The 24,931-nt window shown below is 39.3% G+C and overlaps 1 protein-coding gene and 1 non-coding gene across 3 annotated transcripts in view; one reads left to right on the top strand and one right to left on the bottom strand.

Annotated features, from left to right (window-relative positions):
- The window catches only part of MSRA (methionine sulfoxide reductase A), a 443,442-nt gene that overhangs the window by 372,031 nt on the left and 46,480 nt on the right, over positions 1-24,931 (bottom strand). The window lies entirely within an intron of this gene.
- Positions 10,166-10,238, top strand: TRNAN-GUU. Its single transcript has one exon. It is a non-coding gene; the product is annotated as a tRNA-Asn (tRNA).

Genomic DNA, 24,931 nt, shown 5'->3' with positions numbered 1-24,931 from the left:
ACAAGTGTCAGCAAGGATATGGAGAAATTAGAACCCTCATATGTCATTGGTGGGTATGTAAAATGCTGCAGCAAATGTAGAAAACAGTTTGGAAGCTCCCCAAAATGTTAAACTTAGGCTGTGATGTGACCTAGCAATTCTACTCCTATGTATAGCTCCAAGATACCTGAAAATGTATGTCCACATAAAGACCCGTCCATGAATCTTCACAGCAGCATTATTCATGACAGCCATAAAGTGGAAACAACACAAAATGTCCATCAATTCATGAATGGGTAAACAAAATGTGACATATCCATTCAATGGAATATTCACCCATAAAACGAAATGAAGTACTGATACATGCTGTGATATGGATGAACCTTGAAAACATTATGCTAAGCAAAAGAAGCCAGATACCAAAGGCCACCTATCGTATGACTCCATTTAAATGCAAGGTCCAGAATAGACAAATCAAAAGACACAGGAAGTAGATTAGTGGTTGCCAAGAGCTGAGGGGAGGGAAGAATGAATAGTGTCTGCTAAGGGGTACAGAGTTTCTTTCTAGGCTAACGGAAATGATTTGTAATTAGACAGTGATGATGGCTGCACCATTTTGTTAATACACTAAAAGCCACTGAATTGTATGCTGTAAAATGAAGAATTTTATAGACTGTGAATTATATCTCAATAAAATAACTTTTAAAATAATTTTTCAAAAAACATGCAAACACATGAGCTAGCTTTAAGGGCTTCTAGAGAGAATCACCTACACTCACAGACTGTTGCCCCTATAAACTCATAGTCTTCTACCTTCCATGTTTTTCTAGTCAGTTCTCTTTCATTCTCTTCTTAATGGCCAGTGCACATTTTATTATCTACTTTACTCAAACCTCTAACCCTGCCATCTCCCATTCACTTTCAGCAGATAACATCATCTCAAAGAAAACTTTCCCACTTACCACCACCAAACCTATAAACCTCGCTTTTTGCGCCAATCCCCTCTTCCTACCTTCTTACAGGGATGAGCTGTTTCTCCTCCTCTTTCAAGCTAATCCCTATGCTCTGTATTCCAGTCCTCCAAAGAATATGCCTCCCTCCCTTCTTCTGTATCTTCAAACTTAACCTCCCCCTCAGCACTTGCTCAAGTCCATCCTACATAAACAAGCAAGCAAGCAAACAAAAAGCCAGGGTGATATCATCACGATAGCAACCTAAGTCATTCCCAACTTCAGTCCCTCTCACAAGACCTACTAACAATTATCCATAAACAAGATACCATTGTGAGAATCCCACAACGTTGGGGTAAGGCTTAAGCACCCCAATGAGCCACAGAGACCAAAAAGGACTACATTAGAAGGATAAGAGGAAGGACTACACTCTAACCACATCACCCCTCCTGCAGACTGGCACAGTGCTGCACCAAGAGCGCCCCCTGGACCTACAGTTTCTCCCATGGAAAAAGAGAGTCCAAGGTGGACATCCAGCTACCCCAGTATTACAGGATGCTTCCTGGGAGGCCCACTCAGATCTCCCCTCATAGAGATCACTACGGAAACCTGCAGGGTTTGACCAACAGGGATCAGAGAGAGATGGCACAGGAAGCAGGGCTTATAGCAACCAGTCCTGAGATTGTGGGAAACCACATCCTTGCTTGCAGGGGCACTGGAGCATAGATCCCAGCCAGTGGCTCTGTCCATCTGCAGAGCTGAGCCAGTGGCTCCATCTGGCCATAGAGCTTGGTTGGCAATTGTACCTGATCTGGGTCACCAGACAAGCCATACTGGCTGTAGAGCCTGTATTATGAGGCTGCCCAGACACGGAAGCAAATTTGCAGCCCTGCCCAACTACTGAGTATAGCCTCCATTCTTGGCCTGACTAGTAGGCCTCGCCAGAGAACCCACTCCACCACAAAGCTCATCCTATAGCCCAGATTAGGCAGGGTTTGGCAGGGAACCAGGCCATCAATCTGGCTCAACTGTTAAGTACAGCCTCTGACCTCCAACAACCAGAGAGCCTAAAGTGACTCAAGGAAGCCCGTGGAGCCCAGCTTATGGTACTGCCTGGCCACAGAACCAAGCCTATAGCCCTAGTCAACTGCTTAACATAGCCCATGGCCTCACCTAGACAGGGAGTCCAGCCAGAGACCCTGCATAATCTCAGAGTATAGCCTGCAGCCCAACTCAACAAAGGAGCCTGGACAGTTTCCCCTCCTTGACTGTGGAGCCCAGTCTCTAGACCCACCCAACTTTGGGATACAGCTGAAGGCCCCTCCAATCAAAGAGCTCAGCCAGTGACCTTGCCAAACAGCAGAGCATGGCCAACAACCTACCTGACCTACCCTGCCAGGGAACAAAGTCTGTGACCTTGCTCAACCAGAGGTGACTGCAGAGTCTAGCCAGTTATCTCACCTGACCGCAGCCAGCAGCTCTGCCAGATCAAGAAGCCACCCAGTGGCCCTGCCTGAGTGCAAAGGCCAGCCAACAGGCCCACCCAACCACTTAGCCCAGCTAGTGTCACCCCTCGCAACGTCAGAACATAGGCAGAGACCCCAACAGCAAGCTCTGCCTGCTACGAACATAAGTTACCAGCTGACCTGTCCAGTACCCCAAGCTGAGCTGACTGGTGAAGGCCTTACCCTGCTGAAGCAAACCTGTAAAGTCTGAAAGTGGAGACTACTTATTCAAACATGCAATTCCAATAGAAGGAATCAAGGATCACAAAGAATCATACAAACATGATACCACCAAAGGAAACTAATAAAGCTCCAATAACTGACCCTAAAGAAATGGAGACGTATGAACTGTCTACCAAAGATTTCAGAATAATGCTCTTTAAAAAGAGAGAGAGAGACAAATCAAGAAACAGACTCTTAAATATAGAGAACAAACTGATGGTTACCAGAGGGGAGGTGGGTGGGGGATGGGTGAAATAGGTGAAGGGAATTAAGAGTACACTTATCATGATGAACACCGAATAATACATAGAATTGCTGAATCACTATATTGTACACCTGAAACTAATATAACATTGTATGTTAACTATACTGGAATTAAAATTTAAAAACTTAAATAAACAGAATGGTCCTCTTAAAGAAGTTCAGTGAACTACAAGAACACACAGACAACTAAATGAAGTTAGGAAAACAACACATGAACAAAATGAGAAGTTCAACAAAGAAACAGAAACCATAAAAAAATTTAAAAAACAGAAATCCTAGAGCTGAATAATACAGTGACTGAATTAAAGAATTCAAGAGAAAGCTTCAATGTCAGACTCAACCAGGTAGAATAAAGAATTAATGAAATGAAAGATAGGTCACTGGAAATTATCCAGTCAGAGAGGCAAAAAGAAAAAGGAATGAAAAAGAGTGAGGAAAGCCTATAGGTCTTAGAGATACCATCAAAAGAAACAATATACACATTATGAGAATCCAGAAAGCAAAAAGGAAGTGAAAGGGACAGAAAGCCTATTTAAAGCAATAATGGCTGAAAATTTCCCAAACTCAGGGAGAGAAAAAGACATCCAGATTCATGAGGCCCAAAGGACCCCAAATTTATTGAACTGAAAAGGGCTACAACTAGACACATCCTAACTAAATTGTCAGAAGTCAAAAATGAAGAGAGAATTTTAAAAGCAGCAAGAGAAAAGTGACTTTTCATATTCAAGGGGGCTCCAATAAGACTATAAGCAGATTTCTCAACAAAAACTTTACAGGCCAGAAGACAGTGAAATGATATATTCAAAATTTTGAAAGGAAAAAAAAAAAAACCATCAACCAAAGCCATCCTTCAGAAACGAAGGAGAGGGGCGCCTGGGTGGCTCAGTTGTTAAGCGTCTGCCTTTGGCTCAGGCCATGATCCCGGGGTCCTGGGATCGAGCCCCGCATCAGGCTCCCTGTTCAGTGGGGAGTCTGCTTCTTTCTCCCTCTCCCACTCCCCCTGCTTGTGTTCCCTCTCCCGCTGTCTCTCTCTGTCAAATAAATAAATAAAATCTTTAAAAAAAAAAAAAGAAAGAAATGAAAGAGAGATACTTTGCCAAACCAACAATAGCTAAGGGAGTTCATCACTACCAGACCTGCCTTTCAGGAAATGAGATACAGTATTCTGCATATGGAAATAATATGCTAATTAACATCGTAAAAAAACATAGGAATGTGTACAATTTACTGGTAAAGGTAAATACATGGTCAAAGTCACATTCCTTAATATTATAATGCTTGTATGTAATTCCCTTACAGCTCTAGTTTAAAAGTTAAAATCCAAACATATTAAAAATAACCACAAGTACATTAATTTGTTATTGCATACACACTACAAAAGAGATGGAAAATGGTAACATCAATAACCTAAAATGTGAGGGGGTGGAGGAAGATATATAAGTATAATGCTTCTGTATGCCATTGAAGTTAACTTATCAGATTAAAATAGGATGTTATAAGATATTTTATGTAAGCCTCATGATATTCACAAAGGAAAACCCTATAGCAGATACTCAAAAGAATATGACAAAGGAGTCAAGCATACAGCCACAAAAAGTCATCAAAACAGAAAGAAGCACAGCAAGAGAGGAAGCAAGGAACAAAGGATCTACAAAACAGTCAAAAAACAGTAAAATGGCAATAGTAATTCCTTACCTATCAATAATTACTTTAAATGCAAATGGATCAAATTCCCCAGTCAAAAGACTGGAGTCAAAAGAATGGCTGAATGGATTAAAAAAAAAAAAAACACCCAATGACATTGCTGCCTACAAGAGACTCACTTTAAGGACATACATACTGAGAGCAAAGGGATGGAATTGTGGGATATTTCAAACAAATAATAACCAAAAGAAACAGTGATAGCTATACTTATATAGACAAATAGACTTTAAGCTAAAAATGGTAAAAAGAGACAAAGAAGTCATTATATAATGATAAGGAGATCAATCCGTCAAGAAAATATAACAATTGTAAATATTTACACACACAACATCAAAGCACCTAATTATATAAAGCAAATACTAACAGAAGTAAAAGGAGAAATAAACAGCAATACAATAATAGTTGGGGGTTTTAATACCCCACTCTTAACAATGGACAGAGAATCAATAAGGAAGCTGAAGGTTTGAACAATGTTATACACCAAATGTATCTAACAGACACATACAGAACATTCCACCCAACAATAGCAGAATACACATTCTTCTCAAGCATACATGGAACATTTTCTAGGATAGATCATATGTTAGGCCCCAAAACAAGTCTCAACATTCTCAAGAAGACAAAAATTATATCTAGTATCTTTTCTGGCCACAGTGGTATATGAAACTAAAAATCAGTCACAGGAGGAAAGTTGGAAAACTCAAAAATATATGGCATTAGACACATATTCTAAAGAATGAAACTGGATTCGTATACTACTCACAAAAACTAACTTGAAATGGACTAAAGACTAAATTTAAGACCTATAACCATATAAATCTAGAGGAAAACATTAGGGAAAAGCTCTTTGACATTGGTCTTGGCAATGATTTTCTGGATATGACACCAAAGCACAAGCAACAGAAGCAAAAATAAATAAATGGTACTACATCAAACTAAAAAGCTTCTGCACAGCAAAGGAAACCATCAACAAAATGAAAAGCGTACCTATGGAATGGGAGAAAACATTTGCAAATCACGTATTTGGTAAGGGGTGAGTATCCAAAAGAACTCATACAACAGCATAAATAAATAAATGATGAATAAATAAACAACTTTATTTTTAAAATAGACATCTTTTCAAAGAAGATATACAAACGGCCAACAGGTCTGAAAAGGTGCTCAATATCACTAATCACCACATAAATGAATGAAAACCACAGTGAGATACCACTTTGCATCTGTCATGAAAAAGACAAGTGATAACAAGTGTTGATGAGAATGTGGAGAAAAGGGAACCCTTGTGCATTGTTGGTGGGAACGTAAGCTGGTGCAGCCACTGTGGAAAACAATATGAAGGCTCCTCAAAAAAAATAAAAATAGAACTACCATATGATCCAGCAATGCCACTTCTGAGTATATATCTGAAGGAAAGGAAATCACTATCTCAAAGAGATATCTATACCCCCATGTTTACTGTAGTACTGTTTACAATAGCCAAGATATGGAAATAACCTTAGTGTCCATCTACGAATGAATGGATAAAGAAAATGTTATATATCTATCTCACAAAGGAATATTATTCAGCCATTTAAAAAAAAAAGGCGGGGTGCCTGAGTGGCCCAGTTGTCTGAGTGTCTGACTCTTGGTATCGGCTCAAGTCATGATCTTAGGGTCGTGGGATCCAGCCCCGCATCGGGCTTTGCGTTAGGCATGGAGTCTGCTTCAGATTCTCTCTCCCTCTCCCGCTGCCCTTCCCGCTCATGCTCTCTCTCTCTAAAATAAATAAATAAATCTTTAAAAATAAATAAATAAATAAGGAAATTCTGCCACTTACAACAACACAGATGGACCTTGAGGGCATTATGCCAAGTGAAATAAATCAGACAGAGAGAGACAAAGTCTGTATGATCTCACTTACATGTAGAATCTAAAAATGAAAAAACCAAACTCATAGCAACAAAGAGCAAACTAGTAGTTGCAGCAGGGGGCATCAGGGAGAGTTGAAAGGACAAAGATGATCAAAGAGTACAAATTTCCAGTTTTAAAGTGAGTAAGTTCTGGGGATGTAATGTACACCATGATTATAGTATACAATACTGTATTGTATATTTGCAAGTTGCTAAGATAGTAAAACTTAAAAGTTTTCAGCACAAAAAAAAATGGTAACTATGTGAGGTGATGAAAGTGTGAACTAGCCTTATATGTGTTAACTAACACGTATCAAATCATCACTTTGTACATCTTAAATTGATACATTATATGTCAATTATTTCTCAATAGAGCTGTTAAAAAAAAAAAAAAAAAAACCTGTCCTCATCAATGCCATACCTTCTGCATTATTAGTCAGCTCAGGATGCTATAACAAATACACCACAGACTGGGTGGCTTCAGTTGACAACAAACATTGATTTCTCACAGTTCCGGAGGCTGTAAAATCCAAGATCAAGGTGCTGGGATTTGATCTGGTGTCTGGCAAGACTATCCTAGTTTTCTGATAGCTTTTTGTTGTATCCTCACGTTGTGGAACCAGAGAAAGAGGAAGCCAGCTCTCTGGTGTCTCTTCTGATAAGGGCACTAATCCCACTCATAAGGGTTCTACCCTCATGACCTAATTACCTCCCAAAGGCCCCTTCCTCTAATACCATCACACTGGGATTTGGCTTCCACAAAGGAATTTCAGGGGGACACAAACATTCAGTCCACAGCACCTGCCAAGTCCAACCCAACCCAGGTCCTGCCTTCTTTGCCAGTTGTCGTCATCTGCATCTCCACCTCCTGTCTTCCAGCACATTCACCCAACAGATATTTAGTGAGCACCTACTAGGTGAAGACACAGTTCTCCACTCTTAGGATACCACAGCAAGCAAGAACAAGGTTCTTGTGCCATTCCTATGTTCTAGGTGATGGGAGTAGAGACAATAAACAAGTAACAAACAGATGAGACCACTACAGAGAGTGACCTTGTTGTGAATAAAATAAAACAGAGTGATGGGAAAAGAGTGACTGGTGGGGGCGAGGGGCTGCTTTAGATGCGGTGGTCAGGAATGACCTCTCTGAAAAGGAGACACCTGAGCTGAGACCTGAGTAATTATAGGAGCCAGCCATAAAAGTTCAAGGCTTCCCAGACAGAGGGAATGGCACCACCAGAAGGCAGTAATGAACTTGGCAAGTCTGAAGAATAGAAAAACTTGCCCAGTCTTCCAAAGTTAGGACAGCCCCAAGTATACGATAGTTCCCATAGCACTCTGTGTTTTCTCCATCATGGAATTTATAACACTATACTAGAATTGCATTTAATTGGAATTTAATTAAGTAATTACTTAATAATTTAATGTAATGTTATTTATTTAATAATTTAGAAATTAACTGCATTTAATTTAATTAATTAACTTAATGCAATTGGAATTGCATTTAATTGAATGTCTTCCCCAACACACTAAGTTTTGCAAGACAGGGAGCTTAACATATACGATAGACACTCAATAAGTATCTTTTCATGAACTTTCCAGGTAGTTATAACTGAAAATAACGTTGTTTCTTTTCCAATATTTGTATTTATTTCTTTATATTGTTTATGGCATTGGCTGAAATTTCTAACACGAGGTTGAGTAACTATGAAGACACCAAGCATTTTATCTGGTCATGACTTTAATATGAATGCTTTTTTTTCCACCAAGTCAAGTGATATTGCTAATGGCTTTTCATAGATACTCGATTGTGTGAGGAAAGTCACCCTCTACTTCTCATTTACAAAGAGCTTTTTGTCTCCTCATTTTTAGGAAAAAGTAGGCATTGGATTAAATCAAATGGTTTTGAGTAACTATCAGGATGACCATACAGAGTTTCCCCTCTAATGAACTGATAGGATTCATTACAACACTAGCTATCCTAATACTGAACTATCCTTGTGTTTCTGGAGTAAACTCTCCCTGATTATGGCAAATTATTCTTTTAAGATAAGGAGGTGGTCTCAGAATGTTGATAAAACCTGGGACTTGGGTGTCAGAACAGACTAATGAATTAAAGAACAAACAAAATGCAAATAAAGAAGAAGAAATCTACTCAGATAAATAAATGAACCTAAGAACTGAGTCTTTGAAAATAATAAAGTATATAAATTTGTCGCAAATTTGACCAAGAAAAAAGGCTGACCACAAAAGCCCAACATTAGATATAAGAGGCTATATGCCCAGATGAAGTGAGCCCAGTCGGTCCTCACTAAAGCCTCAGTCTCCCCACCATAAATCACAGAATATGCACTCACTGAGGGGTGTGTGAGGTTTAAATGTGACGTGTGTTCCAAGGACATAGTACACGGAGCAGTGCTGGCTCCTTTGAGAAACAAAAAGAAGTTCTCTTTTAAAACTGCTAACATCTTAGATTTGGGCTTTTATCCTGACTGTCCTTAACAGGTTATTCCAGTCTAATAACATGAATGAGCACATTTTCCTTCTTCCCCTGTGTTCTCGAAGATGTTAAATAACCTAGGCATTCTAGCCATATACTCTGCTTTTAAAACTACATAATCCCAATGGCATTTTAGATCCTAATTTCTTAACCGCTTTCCCTTCTCCATGCCCTTCATTATTCTTGATCTACTTATGCTCTTCTACCTACTTTAAAGGCAATTTTGGTAATTTCTATTTTCTTAGAAAATCATCCATTTAAACCTAATATTTTCAAATTGTAAAGTCTGACATAGCATTCTCCTTGTGAAGTCCTCTGCATCTGAGGTTTGTCTCTATAGCAAGGATCCTAACTTCTCCAGTAAGGTCTTCAAAAAACTGCACCATGTCCTTCCCACTTTCCCTTCTAAAAGTCCACCGCTCACTCTGTGCTCTAGCCACATAGAACTATTTGTCAGACCTCAGATATCCCACGTAGTTTTGTCTCTATGTCTTCACTTATGCTTTTCCCTCCCTCGAATGTCTCCTGGTCTCTACACTTGATACAATTCTACTTATCATTTAAGATTCAACTCAAATGTTAAGTTCATTGTAGCACAGAATTGATCATGCCTACCTCTGTGACTGGGTAACCCTTTGCTCATAATTCTCATGAGACTTCTCATATTGGGCCATAATTGTTTTTATTTCTCTGCAGCTAGATTTTCAGTTTCCTGATAACAGACTATACCTATTTAATTTCTCTTCCTTTTTAACATCCTTGTTCTATCTAATCCTAATACTTAGCAAAATGCCTGGCACATAGTAGTAGCTCAAAAATAAGTTCTCATAGTTCCTTGCACTTGTGCTTTACAATCTGTGGTGGTATACTACACACACACACACATACACACACCCCTACCTATGTAAGATATATTTGGTCTGTTCCCCCCACTGTATTGAGGACAGAGATCTGAACTTTTTGCTTTCCACTGTATCCCCAGTTCTCAGCATAACACCTAGCATATGGAAAATATTCAAAAAATATCTGTTAAATGAGTACTACTTAAAGTAAATTAAGTAAGGCTGAATCTACATGAGGCAACTATTTGAGAGATAGTATTAATCTAAGATAGCTTGAGGATTTGACATATTTAATAGAGATTTGGGGAGTGCCTGGCTGGCTCAGTCAGTAGAGCGTGCGACTGTTAATCTCAAGGTCATAAGTTCGAGCCTTATGTTGGGCATAGAGCCTACTTAAAATAAAAAATAATAATAAAGTAAAATAATAAAGATTTGAGAGACCTTCATTCTAGAGCCACCCAAATGTGGCAGTTAGGTGAGGACCCATTAGGAGGCTGGAGGAAACACCGCCACTCTTGTGGCATAATAGCTTTTGAAACAATGGTGGCCACAACATGGAATAAAAGCTTCTGCCTCACTCCATTCAACAAACATTTACTGAGTACCTACCTTGTGCCAGGTACTTCTGGAGAGACTACACATTCCCACATTAAGATACTTCCATCCTCAGTCATACACCCTTTTCCCTTGGAAATGACACATGATATGCTAAAGGTATGCCAAAAAAAAAAAAAAATTACCAAGAAACCTGTCTGATGGTCCCTCCCTATGATGATTCTGCCTGCTACAGGAGAAGAGATGGATGAATCATAAATGGAGTTAACCTGGGAATCTATTTTATATATTTTGAGGACCTAGCATCCCATTGTTTTCGCTTTTACAAAGTATTTAAAAGGAGACAAGATTAAGTGGCCCTGTGTGAGAAAACTATACAGTGGTACAGCATTGCAATGAGGGAAGGAGCCAGGATGAGGTGGAATGATTTATGTTCACAGGCCACATAAGCATTCCAGATGGCCCCAAATTGGTCATTCAGCACCTATTCGACATCATTCACCGTACATTGACACACCATGATCACACAGCCTTGTAGCGAGTACCAAGGCATGACAGAAGCTCGGTCCAGATGATCAAAGGGAATCCATCACAGCCCAGAAGCATTCTGCCTGTCTCTGGATATAAGAGAAACTCTGTTGTCCTATGGGGGTCTAAGATGCTCTATGTAGTCAAATCGAGCAAATAAGAAATTTTCAGACTTGCTTGACCTCTAGACCTCTAACTAGGACAGTGATGATCTGGCTTTTCCTAGCACTTGTCAGACTGCACCTAGATAAAATGTTGTTCCACATTCTGCATGTCCCTCTGTAGTACGTAAGTAGCTAAATTAGAGCGGGTTAGAGGAAAGCCAGGCAACTAACTCATGTCATATATAAATGGTTGAATACAGAAGGGATATTTTTCAAATATGTGAAAGGCTGCCACATATCAGAATTAGATTTTGTTCTGTGTGACCCCAAAAAGGTACAAGGAGGATCAGCACATGAAAGTAATAGGAAGAAAGACCACAGCATCACAGCTCTATAGAATAACCTACCAAAGATAGCACAGGTCAGCCAGCCTTGGCGAAAGTGAGATCTCTATTGTGAAAACCAAGACAGTTACTTGACAGATTCTGCAAAGGAGACAGAAGGATCAGAGGAGGTGATTTTCCTGGATAATATTTGAGTTATTGTCCAAATATGAGAGCCCATTTTAAAAAGCACAGCAAACAACTAAAGAGAATCTTCAAATGCACTCATCAGACAATGACATGGGTGAACAGTGGTGGTTTTCATTTATGCTATTTCTCCTAACTAAACTGTTCCTATTTCTAGCCAGCAGTGACTTATTTGAATCTCTCTTGGCTGCTGGAGACACCTCTGATATGAATCTTAGTGGGCAAGAAGATGGGAAAAGAGGCTAGAGAGCAAGCCACAAATCTGGACACTCCACATCTATGAAAAAAATCACCCAGGAATGATTAAGAATTGAGCAAAATAAAATGGGGGGTGGCGGAGCTTGCTTCTAATAAAATCTGTACTTAAAAACCAGAAGAATTTCTGCAACTCAGAAGTACCCTTGTTAACAATGAAATCTTGTTTTACTCCAAAGAAACAAAAAAAAAATACTGAAATAGGCCAAATCTTGCTTGTTTCAAACCCAGCTTCCAATAGATATTAACTAAGTAATTTTGATGGTGCTAGAGGGAACAGAGTGGGGCCTAAATTGTGGGCCTCGGTGACAGCAATGTCATAAAACTGGACAGGAGCTTAGTAAATGTCTGTTGGATGCATGAATCACTCAATGAGTCAGTCAGCCTTGGCCTCACATCTGAGAGCCAGGGATTAACTGAAATCTAGGCTCTTGGGAATAAGAGATGATAGAACCTACTAAGAGCAAATGTGCTAAGTAGAACATACCTATAAATATGTTGAAGTCAGAAATTATGGTAACCTATCTTTCACTGGCTAGTGATGGTAAAATCCAGAGCTAAGTAAGGTCACATTCAGACTGGTTTTGGACTGCATGCTACCATTTCATCACTCTCCTGGACAATTCAACCATCGGTGGAAAAAAAAGGCAAATAAACCTCATGAAATTAATGACTTCAGCTCCTCATTTCAGTTCTTCACAATATATACTGAACTACTATCAGAGACAAACTGTTCTTGAAAAATAGCATGATATATTTTCAAAATGTGTAAATTCAAATGCTAAAAGCACATCATAAGGAAAAAGAAAGCATGCATACACTTTAGCATTTTAGTACTCCAAATATTAATTTAAATAACATTAAAATTAGGTGCTAGGAAGAGAAGGGTTAAAACTGATACACTGTCTGATGTCGAATTGTCTGATGTCTTTGGTTCCTTTGCCAGAGTATTTATTTTAAAGTCAGGCACTACATGCATTGTATCTCCTGGTCTTCATTTGTCTTTTGCTATGCTCAACAATTTTAATGCCAAGAGGAAGAAACTAAGTAAGAAAGGGAATGTGCTGGTCTGAACCTGGAGAGCTGATCTAATTGAACTGAAAAAATTAAAACCCTTCTCCATCTGTTCAGTACACCTGCTGATGGAGCACTACCACAGGTAGGGAGGAAATCCATCAGAGACCAGTTATAAATAGATTTTTATTTCATCTGCTAAAAGCTTGGCAGCCAAGGTGGGAGGGCTGCCCACCCTGGCAGCCAGGCAAAAGCTCTGAGCTGCTTTTGTGTTTAGGTGAAAGGAATAAGGAGACAGAAACCAACAACAACAAAATAAAGTAAATTTCCCAATAACTCATTTGACAAACAACCAGCAGTCATTAAATTTGCTTAAAACGTGTCACGCATTTCTGAGACGTGCTGGGGAGATAAAAGATCAGTCACACCCCCTTGTGAGGATGGTACAGAAATCTGATGGGAAACAGACATGTCCACCCATCAGTTCTGTATACAAAGTTTGTATGTTCCAACTTCCCTTGTGACATTCATAAAATTAAATCAAGAGGGCGGAGCATATTGATAGCATGATACTGTCAACTTTATTGACATGCCGTATCTTTCTGAGGATAAGGTCAATGGAGATCCTAAATGTACCAAAATGTAAACTGAAATCAAATGTTTTCATGGAAAAGAGAAACCAGCAGGCCCAATCCATGAACTATCCGTCTATGGTGAGACCATGAGTGGTTAGAAGCATTAGGATCCCTCCTTGTACGTGTAAGTCAGAGACAGGAACTCCTTGTCACACCCCCTTCAGCCTCTAGAATGGCACCTCACACCTAGAGGGAGGGCAGCAAAGAGCAGACAAGTTCATTCAACTGACAAGTTCATTCAAGCAAGAGAAGCAACAAAACAATCTTCCTCTTTGAGTAACAACGGGATCGATGGATGCCTCAAGAAAGGACTGATGTGAATATTCAGATCAGATACTTAAGTGCAAAATGTCAAAGACTGTATTTCCAAATAGGAACCGTGAGAAGAAGGGTGGGGAAGAGAGAAAAGGAATATGTTTCATTTCACTGGAGAAACTTCCTGATGCCCTTCAAGGACATTAAGGATATTACCAACAAGATAATGACCCGCTATTCTGTCACCACCAAGGACAACAAGAGAAATGGGATCAAACTGTGGCAAGGGAAAATTGGGTTAAATATGAGGAAGAATTTCCTGACAGCAAAGGTATTAAACACTGAAAAGGGAAACTAGAGGCGATTAAGGTTGCTCTCTGGAGGTCTTTAAAAAAGTCGAATAGCTTGGCAACTATCTCGGGGTAATTTAGGTACAGTTCCGCCCGCTCCTCTGGCCTTTATCAGTGCTCTAATTCATCCCCTGGCCCAGACAAGACACATTCGCCATGGTAAACTACTGTCACACTCTGTTCAATAATGAGCTCTCCGAAGGAGAATAAGCATTAATAAAATGGCAAAAGCTCTCTTGGAAGTAAAACTCATTTTTCTTTATTTAAACTGCACAATGGGTTTTTGTGGTTTTCTCCTTTTTCTTTTTTTCCCCTAACACTTACATCTAGAAATAGCCAAACAAAGCTCATCTCCACTGATCTGTTATTCCAAAGCATTAAAGGGAATCCAGGTGGAAGATTAAGTGTGGAGAATGTTCTGAGTCAGAGTTCCACAGAATAATTTATTATGCACCTCTTTGCTAGGTACTGTTTAGCATGGAGCACTGCTGTCCAGAAATTCTAGTTCTGCTTCTCAGAAGCCTAAAAAAAGGAGCTTCCCATTGGTTTGGCTACAAAGAAGCAAACTAAATGATCTCTAACATTCTAAAATTCTGGAGTCTTTGTTTATTTTATGGCTCTCTACTCAGTGTCATATTAAAAAACTTCAAAAGTCTCACTTTCAAAGAGGTCCATGTTCTTTAAAATATTTGAATTTTAATTCTCCCTTTATGTTGAAGAGGGAAAGGAGGATTTTTTTTTTTATTAACATATAATGTATTATTTGCTTTAGGGGTACAGGTCTGTGATTCATCAGTCTTAAACAATTCAGAGCTCACCATAGCACATACCCTCCCCAATGTCCATCACCCAGCCACCCCATCCCTCCCACCCCCCACCACTCCAGCAACCCTCAGTTTGTTTCCTGAGATTAAGAGTCTCTTATGGTTTGTCTCCCTCTCTGGTTTCGTCTTGTTTCATTTTTCCCTCCCTTCCCCTATGATCCTCTGTCTTGTTTCTCAAATTCCTCATATCAGTGAGATCATATGATAATTGTCTTTCTCTGATTGACTTATTTCACTTAGCATAATACCCTCTAGTTCCATCCACGTAGTTGCAAATGGCAAGATTTCAATTTTTGATGGCTACCTAATATTCTATTGTATATATATACACCACATCTTCTTTATCCATTCATCTGTCGATGGACATCCAGGCTCTTTCCATAGTTTGGCTATTGTGGACACTGCTGCTATAAACACTGGGGTGCACGTGGCCCTTCAGATCACTACATTTGTATCTTTGGGGTAAATACCCAGTAGTGCAATTGCTGGGTTGTACGGTAGCTCTATTTTCAACTTTTTGAGGAACCTCCATACTGTTTTCCAGAGTGGCTGAACCAGCTTACATTCCCACCAACAGTGTAGGAGGGTTCCCCTTTCTCTGCATCCCTGCCAACATCTGTCATTTCCTGACTTGTTGATTTTAGCCATTCTGACTGGTGTGAGGTGGTATCTCATTGAGGTTTTGATTTGGATTTCCCTGATGCCGAGTGATATTGAGCACTTTTTCATGTCTCTGTTGGCCATTTGGATGCCTTTTTTTTTTTTTAAGATTTTATTTATTTATTTGAGAGAGAGTGAGAGAGAGCATGAAAGGGGAGAGGGTCAGAGGGAGAAGGAGACTCCCCACTGAGCGGGGAGCCCGATGTGGGACTCGATCCTGGGACTCCAGGATCACGACCTGAGCTGAAGGCAGTTGCTTAACCAACTGAGCCACCCAGGCACCCCATTTGGATGTCTTCTTTGCAGAAATGTCTGTTCATGTCTTCTGCACATTTCTTGATTGGATCATTTGTTCTTTGGGTGTTGAGTTTGGTAAGTTCTTTATAGATTTTGGATACTAGCCCTTTATCTGATATGTCATTTGTAAATATCTTCTCCCATTCTGTCGGTTGTCTTTTGGTTTTGTTGACTGTTTCCTTTGCTGTGCAAAAGCTTTTTATCTTGATGAAGTTCCAATAGTTCTTTTTTGCCCTTGCTTCCCTTGCCTTTGATGATGTTTCTAGGAAGAAGTTGCTGCGGCCGAGGTCGAAGAGGTTGCTGCCTGTGTTCTCCTCAAGGATTTTGATGGATTCCTGTCTCACATTTAGGTCTTCCATCCATTTTGAGTCTATTTTTGTGTGTGGTGTGAGGATATGGTCCAGTTTCATTCTTCTGCATGTGGCTGTCCAATTTTCCCAACACCATTTGTTGAAGAGACTTTTTTCCATTGGACATTCTTTCCTGCTTTGTCGAAGATTAGCTGACCACAGAGTTGAGGGTCCATTTCTGGGCTCTCTGTTCTGCTCCATTGATCTATGTGTCTGTTTTTGTGCCAGTACCATACTGTCTTGATGATGACAGCTTTGTAATAGAGCTTGAAGTCCAGAACTGTGATGCCACCAGCTTTGCTTTTCTTGAAAAGGAGGATTTTCAAACGAGGACCCTCTTCTTCTCCTGTCATACCTGTCATTACACTTGATTGAATTTAATTGCAGTCTTTCTTCACTGCCATATGATAAGCTCCATGAAGGCAGTGTGTAGGTTGTGTCCATTACTGTATCCTCATCACTTAGCTCTAATAGACAGTTAGATATTAAATGAATGATGGATTGACCTCTTGAATGAATGAATGAATGGAGGGCAGAGGATTTACCTAAGTACGAGGTCCCAAGTGTATATGGGAAAGGCTCCTATAATAGTAGCAAGCTGCTCTTCTAGTGACCCCATCACGGAGTGAACAAATGCCAAATAATGGAATGAACAAGGGATTTGGAGGCAGAAGACTTGATTTGGCTGTCATGTCACTAAGCCAGCACTTCACCTCTCTGAGCCTCAATTTTCTCACCTGAAACGTGGGGTGTGTGCGTGTGTGTCTGTGTATGTTTCTCAGAGGGTTGTGGTAATGTAGATAACATAGGAAAAACAGAGTTTTTAATTAAATAAAGGACAGTTACTCTTTTCACACATTCTTTATTGAGGTTTCCATAAAACTTTTAAATCGTAAAGGAGTGGTACAGAGATGGTGACTGATGCCAACTGCTGATTCCAGGAAAGAATTCAGTAAATGGAAGAAGGAAGTATTACCAAAGTTCAGCCAGGGACAGAACATATAGCTGGTTTCCTTCTGTGTTGTCTGGAGGCTCATTCACCGCACTAAATAGCAAGCAAGTATAATGAGGGAAACATGCATTGAGCCAAGCACATGGCCACTGCCTTTAAGAAAGGCAAATCTGTAAACTCCAGACCAGGAGTTTTTCCTTAAGATTTGGATCTGCAAGTCCAGTCTTCCACCAGTTGTTCATTTCTACCTAGTTACCTACCTACCCTTGCTCATGGCAAACTATCCTCCTACAGGCAGTGGTTCCAAACGTCTTGAACAACCAAACGCCTGTCAGTAAAGTGAAGAGAGCATACTTTCACATTCAGATTTTAAAACAGATATATAATTATATGTAATTATCAAAGCAGTTACAAATAAATAGTAAGGAAAGGAGGGCTCAATATACAACACCCAGCACGGCCCCCAGTCCTTCTGGTTTCTCAATCTTCTGTGTGTTCTTTTGTTTTGCAAAGTGATTTGGGAGATTAGGTGGGATTTTTTTTAGGCGGGACAGCAAGGAAAGTTGTTGAATAAGTGCTACTTGATTGCACAACAAAAGATACCCAAAGAGCCTCAGCCACAACTCAATTCCACTTGGCCCAACAGTTTGAATTTCTCAATTAAGTTATTTTGTTAGCAAGAGGACTGGTTAGGCAAAGGAGAAAGTGCTTACTGCACCGAGTTTATTCACTGTATAGAAATCACTGTAATAAGATCAACAGAACATTCTAAGGGCCCAAGAACTCCAATTTGCTAATGCTGCTGATGCAATGGGAATGTGCCCATGTTACTGGTGTGCTGTAGGACGTTCTGCAAAAAACAAAATAAAACTTCACAATACTCACTTATTCAATAATTGGTACTCAGAAGCTCTGAATCTGCCCAATGATTTCAACTGACCAAAAGTCTATGTGAAAATTAGGAAGCTTTATCCTCTAGATATTAATTAAAGGGATAAAATTCTAGTTCATTCAAAGAAATATTAGCCTCATTAGCCCTCTTTTGCCACATCCAAAAGCATGGATTCTTGTAAGTATTATCACTAAAACCATCTTTGAGAATAAAAAATCAAAGTATTCTAATTTTTCAAACATATACCATAGTTGATTTCAAAAGCTGCTGTAAGGAAAATAAACTAATCAAAGACTGAGAAGGTATTTTAACCCATATAATAAAGGATTGGCATATAAATACACTGCTAATTAATAAAAATAAGACAACTAAAAGGAAAAATGTGCAAAGGATAGAGAATGTACAGAAAAGGTAATCTAAATTGTCAACATAAAAGGATGCACAAGCTCACTAAGTAATCAGGTACACAAATTAAAATAACAACAAAATATTTCTTGCAGACCAGACTGACAAAATGTCAAAGTCTGATACCACCAAGTACTGGCAAAAATGTAGGAGATACAGAAATATGATAGTGCCCTAATGTTAACTGGTACAAATGCTTTGAAGAATAATCTGGTATTATTGAGTAAAGTTAACGTATTTGGCAACTCAACTCCATTTCTAAGTAATTCCCTTAGAGATCGAAAATATGTACAGAAGACATGTGCAAAGTGTCCATTATAGCACAGTTAGCACAAGGCAAAAATGAAATGTCCACCACAGAAGAATGGATAAACTAAAATGAAATACTCTGCGGCATTAGACCTGTAGTAGCAACATGGATCAATCTCAGAAATATCTAATCTCATCTGCAAAAAGACAGCAACGATATAAAATCATTTTATATGCATTTTAAATTATGCAAAACAACAGTTACATTGTGTATAGTTACCTATACATGTAGTAATACTACAAAAATGTACATAGAAATGTTCTACACCAATTTCAGGGGTGAAAGGATAGGGCTTTAGTTATATTCCTAATGTTTTATTTTTCTTAAAAAAAAAGATCTGGAGCAAATAAATACGGCATTTGTTAGTTCTGGATAATGAGTATAGGGGTATTCACTCTGTTTTATTCAGTACTTTGCTATGTATTTGAAAGTTTTCATAATTAAGACTTTTTAAAGCATTTTAAAGAGATATGTATATAACCCATAATCTATTGACACAGAATACTGGAAATCCTACAGAATCAGATACATTAGCTTTACCCACCACAGTCATATGCTTGAAGTAGCTAGACTAGATAATTATCTCTCCTATTTGTGTAATATCTATCAGTTAAATTGCCTTCAGTTGTATTACCTCATTTAATATTCTTAACAACCTTTGATTTAGTATTATGACACCCATTTTTTTGAGACAAAAAGTCAACTTTCAGACTTTCAGAGTTTTTCCCAAGATCACCCAGTTAGTAAGTGATTCAGTACTGGAATCTGGTACTGTTATTACTATACCACAGATGACCACTAGGCATCTCAAAAATCTGTTATTCTGAAGTTATATGCATCATCTTTAAGGTCTGTGTTATCAACCTGAAACCACAGGTGTGAGTTAGCAAATGAAATGAAATGCTTTATCACTGCATTTTTTTCAAGCCTCCCGTCAAATCCATTTCTTCTGAAGATTTCTAATATACTGACCTCTTCTAAAAATAAGTTATAAAAGTCTGATAAAACCCAGCATATTATTAATGGGAAAAATGGAATCCTTGTACAGGTAGGTTTTTCTCTCCTTTAAAAAATAAATTTTCAAAGTTAATAAAGTAGAAACTATAATCTTGTTTCTTCACTTCAATGTGCTAATGGTAAACACATACTAATCTTAGGGAAGTAGGTGATTAGAGAGGGCTAGTGAGAACTTAAACATCGTGAAATAACTTATCAAACACAAATAGCACCAACAATAGAAGCTAAATTTAATGATAACAGCTAAAGGACTATTCAGGCTATTTCACCAAGTACAAAACTAATAATCTAAATAACAGTACCACTAATGGGGAACCTGAATTTCACAGGGCAGTAATAAGGCACCCCACCCCATCCCCCCACCCTACCCCACCCCACCCCCCCAGCCACCGCAAGCTATAAATAAAAGCCAGTGAGGAACCTGGACTTCCACTTCCACCTTGCAATAATGATGAAGTGCTCCTTTTTCCTCTACAGATATGTTGTCAGAGGAGCCTATTAAAACAGAAGATTTAGGGGCGCCTGGGTGGCTCAGATGGTTGAGTGTCTGCCTTCAGCTCAGATCATGATCCCAGGGTCCTGGGATCGTGCCCCGCATCGGGCTCCTGGCTCAGCGAGGAGCCTGCTTCTCCCTCTCCCTCTGCCTCTCTCCCTGCTCCTGCTCTCTCCCTCTCTCTCTCTCTCTATCTCTGTGTCTCAAATTAATAAATAAAATCTTAAAAAAAAAAAAAAAACCAGAAGATTTAGGGGCACCTGGGTGGCATAGTCAGTTAAGCATCCGACTCCTGGTTTTGGCTCCAGTCATGATCTTAGTGTCGTGGGACCGAGCCCTGTGTTGGGCTCTGCACTCAGCACAAGTCTGCTTGAGATTCTCTCTCCCTCTCCCTTTGCCCCTCCCCCCATGCTCGTGCACATGCTCTCTCTCTCAAATAAATAAATCTTTTAAAAAAACACAGAAGATTTAAATAAGATCCAGAGTCTCATAATACCCAAAATGTCCAGGATCTAATCAAAATTACTTATTCTACCAAGGACAAGGAAAATTTCAACTTGAACAAGAAAAGACTATCAGCGGATCCCAATACCAAGATGACACAGACATTGGAACTACCTGAGAAGGATTTTTAGAGCTGCCACCATAAAAAAATGTTTCAATAAGCAATTATGAACAGACATGAAACAAATGAAAAAATAGAAAGTCTCAGCAAAGAAACAACAGATGAAATACATTAACTGAAATTAAAACTCACTAGGTGGGCTCAGTAGCAGAATGAAAATGACAAAGAAAAGAATCAGTGACCCTGAAGACAGGAACAACAGGAATTACCCAGTCTGAACAACAAAGAAAAAACAGAATTAAAAAAAAAATTATCAGTGTCAAGTACTTGTAGGACTATAACAAAAGATCTATCATTCATATCATCCCAAATCCTGGAAGGAAAGGAGAAAGAGGGCAAGCCTTTAAAAATTACTCAAAGAAATTGTGGCTGAAAAATTTGCAAATCTGGCAAAAGACAGGGACACTTGGCTGGCTCAGTCATAACAGCACACAACTCTTAATCTCAGAGTGGTGAGTTCAAGCCCCACATCAGATGCAGAGATTACTTAAAAATACATAAACTTTTTTTTTTAAATCTGGCAAAACACATAAGCCTACATACTCAAGAAGCTGAGTGAACCCAGGATAAAGCCAAAGAAATCCTGGCCAAGCCCCACATCACAATCGAACTCTTTGAAAACTAAAGACAAAGAGAAAATTTTTGCAAGTAGTGAGAGAGAAACATCATCTTACCTACAATGGAAAAACAACTGGAATAACAGCAGATTTCTCACCAGAAACCACAGAAGCAGAAGAAAGTGGTACAACATTTTTCAAGTGCTGGAAAAAAAGGGAACTGTTAGCTTAGAATTCCATATCCAGCAAAAATATCCTTCAAGGAAAAGGGCAATCAAGACATTCTCAGCTGAAGGAAAACTAAAAGACTTGTTACCAGCAGACTGACCCTAAAAGAATGGCAATAGGAAATTCTCTAAACAGAAATGGTCAGAAGGCTAAGAAACCACTTTGTGTTAAAAATGAAAAATGACAATTATATTCCACAATACTGTATAAATACTATTTTATGTGAGTGATTAGAGTAGTGCCCTGGTTAATATACCATGCAAAACTCTATACTAGAAAATAATTTAGAGATGATGAATGTGGTATTTGGGTTATTTCTACCCCAAAAAAAAAAAAAAAAAAAAGCTAGATATCATGAGCTCACAGTCAAGTCTATAACCTCCTATTTATTTTACCATTATCTATGCTAAAAAGTCAAACTCAACTTACATCACTTCAGCTTACAAGTTTTTCAAAAATGTAACCTGCTACAAGAGCTAATACTGCCTACTGATCCAGCAATCCCACTTTAGGGTCTATACTCAAAAGAACTGAAATCAAAGACTCATACAGATTATTTATACACCCATGCCCAAAGCAGCATTATTCACAAAAGCCAAAAGGTGGAAACAACCCAAGTGTCCATCAACAGAAGAAGGGTTAAAAAAAAAAAAAAAAAAAAAAAAGGTCTATGCACACAATGAAATGTCATTCAGCCTTAAAAAGGAAGGAAATTTTGACACATGTTATAACATGACTGAACCTTGAGGATGTGGTGCTAAGTAAAATACCCAGTCACAAAAGGACAAATACCATATGGTTCCACTTACATCAGGTGCCTAGAGCAGTCAAATTCATAGAGACAGAAAGCAGAACAGTGGCTGCCAGGGACTAGGGGAAAGGGAGAACGGGAAGCTGTTGCTTAATGGGTACAGAGTTTCAGTTTTACAAGAAGAGTTCTGTGGATGGATGGTGGTGATCACTGCACAATGAGAATATGCTTATTGCGGTTGAACTGTGCACTTAAAAATGGTTAAGATGGTAAAGTTTTTTTTTTTTTTGAAGATTTTATTTATTTATTTGACAGAGAGAGACACAGCGAGAGAGGGAACACAAGCAGGGGGAGTGGGAAAGGAAGAAGCAGGCTTCCCGCGGAGCAGGGAGCCCGATGCGGGGCTCAATCCCAGGACCCTGGAATCATGACGTGAGCTGAAGGCAGACGCTTAACGACTGAGCCACCCAGGCGCCCCAAGATGGTAAAGTTTATGTTATGTATTTTTACTACAATATTTTTTTAATTTTAACTAAAAAAAGAATAATATCTACCATTTATTGAGCACTTGCTATGTATCAGGGAGTACACTAAGAGCTTTGCATATATTTCCTTATGTCTCTTCCCAAAAAACTTTGAGGAAGATGGCATAATCTGTCTTACACATGAAGAAACAGGGTTTGCACAACTCGACCAATGTTCAACAAGTAAAAAATGGAGTCAAAATTCAAACTGAGGTTGGTGAGACTCTGAAACCCATTCTCTTCAAGCACTCCTGAGTCTCTGGGAACAATTCAATCTTTCAAGTAAGGGAAAATAACATACAGTGGCCAGCAGAAAAGAAGATATGAATGGCACTGATCTATGGAATGAAAAGGATGACATCATTACAGAGGGACTAATTCTTTAAAACCTAAACTTTAATACCAAAATATTTTACACAAAACCTCAAGATCCATACATTAGATGCATTCTAATTATATTGGAGCAAGAGATTCTTAACTATAAAACAGAAGAAAAAATTTTAATTCTTAGAACATGGTGGAATACAGAACACAAACAGGTAACTTCTTTCCTCTTCTACAATTACTTCTAGAGAAATAAAATAACCTTGGCACCACCAATGACAAAATCAAGTCACGCCTTGCAGTTGGTACTGTTATTCATGACCTACTGGGTTTCAGAATAAATTCCTACCTTCAGTATTCCCTGAACCTTTTCTTTCCCTTTACCAGAATTTCTACATACCCATCTCTCCCTATTTCACCATGTTCTCTGGAACCCTGCCGATGATCACATCTCCTATCCGACCTAGATCCCATGGGCAAATACTTGAACGCTGCCCTCCTTTAGTTCCTGCTATTCTAATTCCAAGCTTGGATTCACCCCATGCTCACTCTCTCCAGGGCCACCACTTGTACCGGGGTGACTGTACCTTCCTCTAGCAGATCAAGGCACAGGGCTTGAGCAGGAAAGTTGGGCCTGAATTTCAACCCCCTCATAATTACACACAATGTCTTGACTCTGCCCCTCCCTCTCCTGGGCCTCCCTCTCCTTTTCTGGAGAAAGACCTAAAAAGATGCAGTTCACCATGAACTGGCCTCAGCAACCCTTCACGATGTTGTATTACACTCTCAATGCTGAATGTTTTCGATACTCTAGTTTAGCCTCAAGATCCCACATCTACTCTCACTCTCTTAGTAAAGTTACTGGCAGGACTGAAGCCAGCTACTGAGCAGTGCCCTCAGCTCTCCATAAGTTTCCCTCACCACAATCTCCTCAGTCTTCTTCCCACAAGGAGCACATAAAGAAGACTTCCAACTTGTTAGACAGTCTGTTGGCCTGCTCCATCCCTAGGCCATACCACCAAGGCCTACGGCTCTGGGATCCTTTGGGGAAACAAGGAGAGGGAGAATGTAAGACAATGGAGGGCTGCCAGGAAGGGAATGAGCATTTGGGGCCATTGTGTACCAGTCAAATCCTTATTTTATATTGTCTCCAATGGTTACCTCAGGGGTTCTACCTCGGTCACAGAGAATGTGGCCCTACACGCCACTCCCCCTAAACCCATAACCAGCAACACAGACTCAGATTAAAAGCAAACATACTGCTTTTTGTTCCTCAACCATGATGAGAAAAGTTTTCTTAATCAAATAAGCCTCAAGAAGATAATCTGCTTCACAATTTGGTTTATTCCTTCAATGAATCCATATTGGATGGCCATTATGTACCAGTGCTAGGCTCTGTCGCTAGGATTAATGAGATGCAGGTGAAAGCATTGGTAAACTATAAAGAGATACACCTTTTTTGGTTATTCCTATCCTTCCCCTCCCTGCAACTATGAATTCCTTATGGGGAGAAATTATATCTTTGTCTCCCCTACATCCAGCATGGGGCCTGGCACAGAGCAGACCCTCTGGGAATATTTGTTGAATTACTTCAGCAGTTCATACCTGCAGCTGAAACATTTCTCACCTCATGCCACCTGC

This window comes from Neomonachus schauinslandi, chromosome 2 (assembly GCF_002201575.2).
Source record: "Neomonachus schauinslandi chromosome 2, ASM220157v2, whole genome shotgun sequence".
Taxonomy (NCBI): Eukaryota; Metazoa; Chordata; class Mammalia; order Carnivora; family Phocidae; genus Neomonachus; species Neomonachus schauinslandi.
This window is presented reverse-complemented; position numbering and strand designations above follow the sequence as displayed.